This window comes from Myripristis murdjan, chromosome 2 (genome assembly GCF_902150065.1).
Source record: "Myripristis murdjan chromosome 2, fMyrMur1.1, whole genome shotgun sequence".
Taxonomy (NCBI): domain Eukaryota; kingdom Metazoa; phylum Chordata; class Actinopteri; order Holocentriformes; family Holocentridae; genus Myripristis; species Myripristis murdjan.
The window spans coordinates 860304-869482 of NC_043981.1; positions in this window are offsets into that span (position 1 = coordinate 860304).

Below are 9179 nucleotides of genomic sequence, written 5' to 3' on the forward strand. Positions count from 1 at the left end.
ATCAAGACTTTTACAGGTGGGGTTGCACCAACGTGGATAAAGCTTAAAACTTAAAACTTTAAAATAAATCACATTATATCAACAAATTCTGTTTAACCAAATTTTAAACCTAGTTAATGATTAAGCAAATGTAAACCTGCATCAAATGATCTGTGTTCCATCAGCAACCAGTGGGAACTGCTCTGACATCAGCAGATCTCTGGAACAGCTCAAAGCTGATCCCTTGATTGAAGGTTAATTTACAACTGACAGCTAAGTTGATTTTAACATTCAACAAAATGACAAAAGTGTCCCTCAAAAAAAAAAAAAAAAAAAAAAAAAAAGATAACGGTCTTTCCTCTCCTACCCTGACATATGAAAATTATGAAAATACATAGAAGTTCAAAGCAAGTGCTTTCTGGACACATATTGGTTGTCACGACAGTTTTTCTTTCTTTCTTTATTTCTTTTTTCATTTTCCCAGTGTTTGTATTTCATTTCACAATTAATGACAGTTTCTATTTCAGATGTGAAAATTTCAAATCACAGGCATTTTCTTTCCCAGATGCAGTTGCATGCTGATCTATGAGACATTGTTATAAATGTGTCCAGAGGCACCTGTGCTTTGAATTCATGATTATATTTTTGTAAAGGTTAAGTCACATCGGTGCAACCCATGCTCACGCTCAGCCTTTATTCTAAGTGTTTATTTTCAAAATTTTGCACCTGCTCTTTTCCTTACAGTTGCAGCATACATTAGTATGTGTTGTATTGATGGTGTGTTTCTTTTTTCTTTTCTTTTCTTTTTCTTTCTTTTTTTTTTTTTACTTTTAAGAGATAGATAAAAATGTGTCCATGGCTTCCAGTTCGCACATGAATGTCAGCTGCTTTTTGTCATTCAAAGTCATTCAAACAGAGTTTGAACTGTAACATCTCTTTTTTGAACAAAGTATACAAAGGTAAGGCCAACTTCCAAACCTTCAAATCAAAATACAGAACAAATTAGAAACCAAATTAAATAAAACAAAAGCGTGCACGATTTCCTTTGCTATTTCATTTAAAAAATGAGCCTGGAAATGTTGTAGAATTGACGGTAGCTTGCGATTTATCAAAGAGGACAGTTATCACAATGAATTGTTAAAAGGATAATCTGTAGCTACCATTATGCATTTTCCACAAAAAAGTTCGCAGTTTGGTTAAAGTTTCTTGGAACCAAGGTGCAAACTAAGGAAAAGGCATAGGCATAGGCAGTTTAAAGTGCAGTCCATGAACAGAGCTTGTCCTTTCGAAGTTTTCAGAGGCAGCCATGTTGACTCCACAGCCCTGATTCAGGATTATTGCTGTAGTTGATTCTGTGTCTGCTGATCTTTAGACTGCATTTTAGAGGTGTTGGAAAACTGAACAATTTCCACCCGCAAAATCAGAGATGCAGTTATCAACATGGCAGCATGCGCTGTAAACAGCATTACCTTTAGCATGTTTAGGATCCTCACAATATAGCATTGCATGACCATAATCTGTCAAAAAAGCTGTGTGTGTGTTGAAAAGTTAAGATGCAGCTGAAGGGGTTAAAGTAATAATACTATTTTTATGATATCTGTTTTGCTTCTTTTCATTGCCAGCTGACACCATACAACAATTATTCAACCCGATGCCAGTTCATGAAAATCTTTTTTCTAAACAGGGTCCTGCTTTCCTTGAGGTAAAAAAAAAGTCCTCTTAGTCACAGGAAGTGAAATGTTTTCTGTTTATGGAGGCAAAATAAAGTGAATTTATTATCAAACTCTGCTGTCCTTGTGGGTGCAGTGAGTGCAAAACACCAAAGCAATGACCGCTTATTACCAAAGGTATCACCAAAATCAAGAAAAATCATGTAGTGGATTATCACTCTAATATTGTATTCTAACTTGCTAACCAATCCAAGTCCTGCCCACCATAGTTACTGTTGCTAGATCAGACAAGGTACTGCATATGTGCTCAGCCATGGAGGCGGTGAAATTCAGTGATAGGCTACTCAGTGTGTTTGTCCCCACAGTTTTTAACATACATACATGGGCATGGACTCGTCAAGCTTCCAAGCATCCAAACAGGACACCCAGGACAGGACAGGACACCCAACAGTGTTTCTAACTGGTCTTGGTCATGGTTGGTTTGCGTTTTGGCGGCAGATTTAGGATAATCCAGTGTAAATAATTAATTCATATTATCAATAGAGCTGACCTTTAAATTCATATCAATGCCACATTGGTTAGGAGGTTAGGATAAGGTTGATAATAAATTGATAGTAAGCTTAAGTTATAGCTTATAGTAAGCTATAAGTTGAATGTTAACATTTGACAAATAAAGTGATACCACTGATTTTCATTCATTCTCAAAAAGTGCTTGCTCATTGGCTGCCAGACATTCATGTAACAACAGCAAAGACTCGATATGCTCGATATGTGTGTGTGTGTATGTGTGTGTGTATGTGTGAATTTTTATATTTGACCTGTGTTAGTGTCTTAAGGGTTGCATTTTATGCCTTTCAGGTTCTGTTTTGTTTTGTTTTGTATTTCACTCAGTGGCCAATCTACTCTTTGTTCTGTCTGGTTTATTATTACATTCTGTCTTTAGGTAAACCATTGGTGTACAATAGCTTTACAATTTTCAATTTTTGTCTATATTTGTCTTTCTATCAGTGGTTGAATGAATATTTTTTTGTTTTTATCAAAGTTCATTTACAGTTCTTTTATTTGTAACCATGTGAATCTGAGCATTTGCTTTTGGTGTTTTGGATGTTATTGAGATAAATATAATAAATGAAAACAGTATATTAGAAAATGACTACTGGCCCGTCTTTTCCTTTTTTCCTTTTTTATGCATAGGTAGATTTGATGGTGTGTTATGTTTCTCTCTACATGTAATAAGAAACATACCAAGTGGCACATAGCCATTTCAAAGTACCTTTCAAGGTAGGTCAAGTCAGGATGAGAGAGTAATTTCATATGCAGGTTTACTGTCTTACGTATAGATACGTTTTTCGAAAGAAATCAAATTGATTTGCTCAGGATTAAAAGAATTAATTCACTAGACACTGCTACGGCACAAAAATATATACCAGTGATTGTTTTACATTTTTTTCTGGTTTGCTAGGCACTACCTTTGAAACTGGAAGCTATTTTTGCAAAACTCTATGCACTAACCATAGTTCTGCAAACAGTGTGTTATAAAATTACAAACTGGGTATAAAGCTGAGAATGCCTGTATTTGATCACAAATTTAAGAAAGCAACATTTCATTGCTCACCTTCAAGTATTTCTAAAATCTTCCACTGGGCCTTTAAAAGAGGTTGTTTGCTATGGATTTGCTGCCACGGAAACAGACATGGTTTGTGTCTAATTATCTATGATGCTTCCTATCCCTGCTTAACGTTCCCTTAATGTCATTATCAACCTCTGTGGCTGAATTTCTGAAAGGACATAAATATCTGCCGTTTAACATTTTGTTGTACAGATTTAACCTTGTTACTGAAACTCGAAAAAAAAAAAAAAAAAAAAAAAGCATCAGTGAATTGTTCTTTTAACCCTAAACTTTTCCAAACTAAATTATAGTACATTACTTTGGGATCCATGTTGGCACTTTATGAAATATTTTACAACATTTACAGAAAAGGAACACTTAGATAATTCTAACTTTGCCTTGCATCTAGAGGCAAAACCTCATCTTGAAAACAAGATGGCTCTAACATTCACCAAGAAGAGAGCTAGATTTCCAATGCATTTGAAACAGGATGGTTTGTCTCCTGTGCTCCATACTACTTGCCCAATCAAACATTCCGTTCCAGATCAAATGTATTGATTATTTCTCTTACTGACAGTATTCAAACAGCAGCTGCATTGTTTTCTAGCAGCAATCAGTGAACTTGACCTATTTTGATCATAATCACTCTTCATTATTCACATTGCTGCATGATTCTTTCCATTAGTCACTCAAAACCCATTATTTAGAAATTAAATGTTTCACAAACATATAGGGCTGTTTAATGTGCATTAAGCATGCGTCCAAGTCTACTTTTGCTATTTTAATGGCCGAAAAAAGGATTGCTGCACCAGGCACATGGTTCAAAAAGGTTGTACTTAGTCTCTTTATTAATCATGGGTGTGTTTTGGGCGTAACATGCAATAAACCAATCAGAGTGCCATCTCCCATTCCCTTTTAAAGCCAGGTATGCTTGCACCTTGGTGGATTACTGTTATTGTGGCGCATTCACCAGGTGAGAAGGAAGGCTTCTTCACAAAGGAAACAGATCTGTTTGTGCGTGAAGTAAAATGCATGAGCAGATCATCTACGGCAACAGGATTCCATCAGAGCTCTATGAGGTGAAGCAAGTAAAGCAACCCCCTGTGTGTGGAACAAGCAGAGTGGATGCACGTTGGCACCTGCCCTAAAATGCGTCAAGATGGCATTGCACTAAAAATGCGCCTGACCACACCTCGTTTTAACACCAACATGACCACGGGGGCACAGATGGACACAAGTGCATTTGCTATTTACACAACTTTGGCGCTGGAGTGGAAAATGACAACTGCATCCAATGCCGTATGGCTAAGTATGAGCAGCAAATCCTTCATCAGTGTTCCCTGATGAAGGCTTTGCTGCTCATGTTCTACACAGGATGTTTATTTAAAAAGGAGACAAATATATTTAGCATTGATCTAACCCTCTCCAAAGAGCACCTGCTTCTTGTTTGCCTGATTGAGGAGCTACGCAGTGCTCTATATCCCCTTTTTTACATGACAACTGCATTGGTTGGAAACTTGGTGCTGCTTTGCGCTGGGTGTAACAAAGGACCCTTAGTGTTAGACTGATTGAGAAGAGGTAGAGCAAATACTGGATGCTGTGCTGAACTGTAGAAAAGTCCTGCTAGGCTGAATTATTTCAGCGTGAGGGGGCTCCCTGACATGGCTGGCATGCAGATCATACAGTTTGATGAGCTTTGCAGGGCCTGACCCCTCTGTAGCAATGCCCTAAAAGGGAAATATCTGCGGTCACATCTAAGGTTGCTTTCACACCTGATAGTCCATTTGCATGATCAGGACTCACCAGTTGTTTGCTACATTGTTATTTTTTCATTTGGTATGGTTGGTTTCCACATGGCTCAAATAATATTGGACCACAGTGATATACTGGTTTAGTATTGGTCAGAGAAAAAAAACACATAAAGAGAAATGGATCATTTCTGATGTGTCACATATTATTCATTCATTCATTCATTCATCTTCTAAACCGCTTATCCTCCCTAGGGTCGTGGGTGTTTTCATTATATTTTTAAATTAATATAATGAAAGAAAATAATGTAAGCCTACTTTTTCAACAATTACGCCTGACTGCAGCAGAAAAACAGCTGCCAGCAAAGTATGCTAACCAATGATGTATGAAAATATATATGTATGATTGTGAGTCAAACCATAATGTTTATTACAGTCAGTAGTTGGGTTTCCATCCAAATATATCACAAATTTTAACTGAATTTTCAGAGAATCGACAAAACAAAATGCACATTTATGCTCGTTTTCATCCACTTCTGTTATGTGAATATTTGGAGTTGGTTCATCGAGATAAGCAATAGGTGGTGCTAATTCTCCAGTCGGATGACATTATACCCCTGCAGATGAAGAGGGCGTGATGTCATGATGTATTACAGGCGCGTAAGTCAAAAATCAAAACAAACAACAGCAACAGAAGAGAACAAGACAGATTATGGCATTTCTTTGTTGTTTGCTATCCAGTTTAGTATTAATATTGTTTTCTTTAATTAGTTCAAGAAAAGTTCGAGTCTCTTCTTTGGTCCAAACATACCGGCTGTTGTTGTCATCTGCCACCATTTTTTTTTTCTGTACAGTGGAACAGAAGTCACGTGAATTTGAACATCACTGTTTATTCAATAAACCTGTTTCCATGGCAACTTATTCACATTTTCCTTTTATCGATACACCAACTTTTCCACCTCCCCCAAGTGTAAAAACTTCTTTTGCAATATTTGGAGATTTCTTCGAATTTTCAGTGTTTCCATTCGGGGTATTAATGAGCAAACTGAAAATGCGAATAAAAACAGGTGGACGGAAACACACCTAATTTCACTTTGTCTGCACATTAAAATAAGAGAATGTGAAGATTAACAAAACGTGAGAGACTGACGGACACTGACTGGTGAAGATTCCAGCAGTTGGTTACCTCTGATAGCATTCTGTCACACTGCCATCAGAGCCTGGGACCAACGAAGAAGAGAGACACTCCGGCAGTGCCATGTGATTTCAAAGCTTCACTACGAGGGACACCAACCAGGCACAACAGCTGAGAAGCTCCTTTCTCAGCCCACAGTTGGCAGCATTGGTGCAGTTACCTTTCTCACTTTAAATGAACCACTCCGACCAGCAGCCACCTCTTTCATGCAGAGTCTGGTTTCAACATTTTGGTGAGCACCAGGCTTCAGTAAGGGTGCACTGCCCCAAATGGACTGCACCAAGGGAGTAAACACACACAGTGTTTGATTCAACTTAATGCAGCTGGTGTGACCAAGCTGACCATGTATGTATGTCAGGTAAAGCTCATATTGTTCTGTCAATTTTTCTTGTTTTCCATAAATATTCCAAGTAAACACAAGGAGAGGTGGTCTATATAGAATCATTTTAAGAGCCCTGCTGTCTTCATGAAGTATTGGCAACAGTGCATATTTGTATACCTATGATAGCACTGGTCAACAACAAATTTATTGTTTATGTTTTTTGAGCTGATTTAGGATAATTTTGGTGTGCTGAATCCAAAAATCACATTGGTTTTGCTCAATCAAGTCAACTTTCTGAACTATGCTACATATTGGCTTTTTAACATTTTTGCTTACATTTATGGGCATTTTCACATCACATGACACAAAATTCTTTCATATTTCTTGCAACAAACACATTCTGAAGATTTTACTTTTGCCAATTTATGATTAATGTTTTTTTTTTTGTTTGTTTGTTTTTTTTTGTAAATTTTTTGTTGGGGCAACAGTCCGGCTTCACCAAGTACCCATGCTTTCTGTGTATGTGGGATAGTAGGGACACTGCTCAGCATTCTCCCCCTGCACCGAAAGGACTGAGCCCTAATTTCGTTGCATTATTATACGTATATGATTGTGCAATGACAATAAAAATCTATCTATCTATCTATCTATTACACAAAGAAGGACTGGCCGGTGCGGCAGGAACTGGTGCCTTGCAGAGCAAAGAATGTCATCAACATTCCTCTGGTAGACAGAGACAAGATTCTCTTCCCACCACTGCACATGAAGCTCGGCTTGATCAAACAGTTCACCAAAGCTCTAGATCAGGATGGTGGCTGCTTTGCCTACTTGTGCCATGCTTTTCCAGGATTAACCATAGAGAAGTTGAAATCTGGCATCTTTGATGGTCCTCAAATCCGTCAGCTCATCAGAGATCCTCAGTTTGAAAACTCAATGAACGAAGTGGAACTGGAAGCATGGAAGGCTTTTGTTCAGGTCGTGAAGAACTTTCTTGGCAACAACAAGGCCAGGATCTATGCAGACCTTGTAACCAATATGCTGACTGCTTTCAGAAACCTTGGATGCAACATGAGCATCAAAATGCATTACTTATTCTCACATATGGATCGGTTTCCTGAGAATCTGGGATCAATGAGTGATGAGCAGGGAGAGAGATTCCATCAGGACATAAAAGAGATGGAGGCCAGGTATCAGGGACGCTGGGATGCAGTCTGCTGGACTGCTGGGATGATTACTGCTGGACTCTGAAGAGAGACATCCCTGCTGCTGAGCATTCGAGGGGTTCGAAGAAACAAAAGTTCATGCCCTGAATTTTGCACAATGACAACTTAATGTTCAATTTACATGTACTTACCTTTATCAATGTCTATTATTCAATTTACAGGAATTAAAGTTTGTAACACTTAATAAATACATCCTGTTAGAAAATGATTTTTTTTCTCTTAAAACCTATTTTGGGTGAGAACTATATAAAAAATCAACTGATAAAGTCACAAAAATGTAATCAATTTTGTGAGAAGATCAAATTTTTCAAAATCAAATTAGCAAAAAAACCTGACCTGATTGAGAAAAATAGATGTCATTTTTGGATTTAGTGGTGCAAAATGGTCCTAATTCAGTTGAAAAAACCTAGACAACTTGCAAAAAACAAAATTTTTTTTGTAACCCAGTGTAGTCAATGTGCCAAAAACAGTATAATTTCTTCATTTATACTTTTGGCATAATGTAAATAACCACCTCACTTTGTACAAATTCCAAAAGACCACTCTCTTGTATGTCTGTTTGTCTTAAAAACATCTGTAATAATCTTACACATGCATTTTGACTACATTTTAGCACTTTCATCCAACCCTGTCTCCCTAATCTGTCTTTCTCACTCCATCCTTACCCCTCTCACACTCTGTTTCCCTCTCATCCACCATTCCTTTATCTATCATTCTACCCCCACCCCTCCTCCCCCTTTTACAGTTACTGTTCAAATGTCATCTATTTTTAGCTTTAATGGTCTCCAGGTCTCCACCGAGTGTGTATGTGTGTGCCTACAAGTCAAGCTCAAAGCAGAGGCTGCAGAAAGAAGCCCTTACTCTTGTCAGTGTTCAGTAGGCTGAGAATAGATAAAAATGAATGAATGAAACAAACAAAATGGAGTGTGCTACCTCTTGGAAGGCCAAAATACAATCAATATATTTTGAATTTTGGAACTGGCGTATTTCAAAATATCCCTCCATTTTATTTTTCCACAACCTGCTTTTGTGCAGGTTAACAAACAAGCCTTTGTGTTCAATTGGTTGTAAGTGGACTGAAAAAACTCAGTTACAATTTACAAATTGATCAGCAGTTAAGCAATCAGAAAATAAATATTGCCAGCGGAAAAGATTAAAAATTATGGGCTCCAAATTAAGACAATTATCATCAAGTTAATTAATTTTAATTTCATCATGTTTAATTTGTTATTTCAAAAATGGAGGAATGCGATGTGAAACAGAAAGGACCCAGGCGAGGACTATAAACCAAGCCCTTCTTGTTGTGAGACAACAAGCTGTGCCGCCCTAAATTATATCAGTGATTTGATTAAAGGGACATTCAACCATTAAACACTGTTTAAGCCCAGATATGGCTGTTTTACCTAGCTGTTGTGGCGCTGTTTTATTGTTTT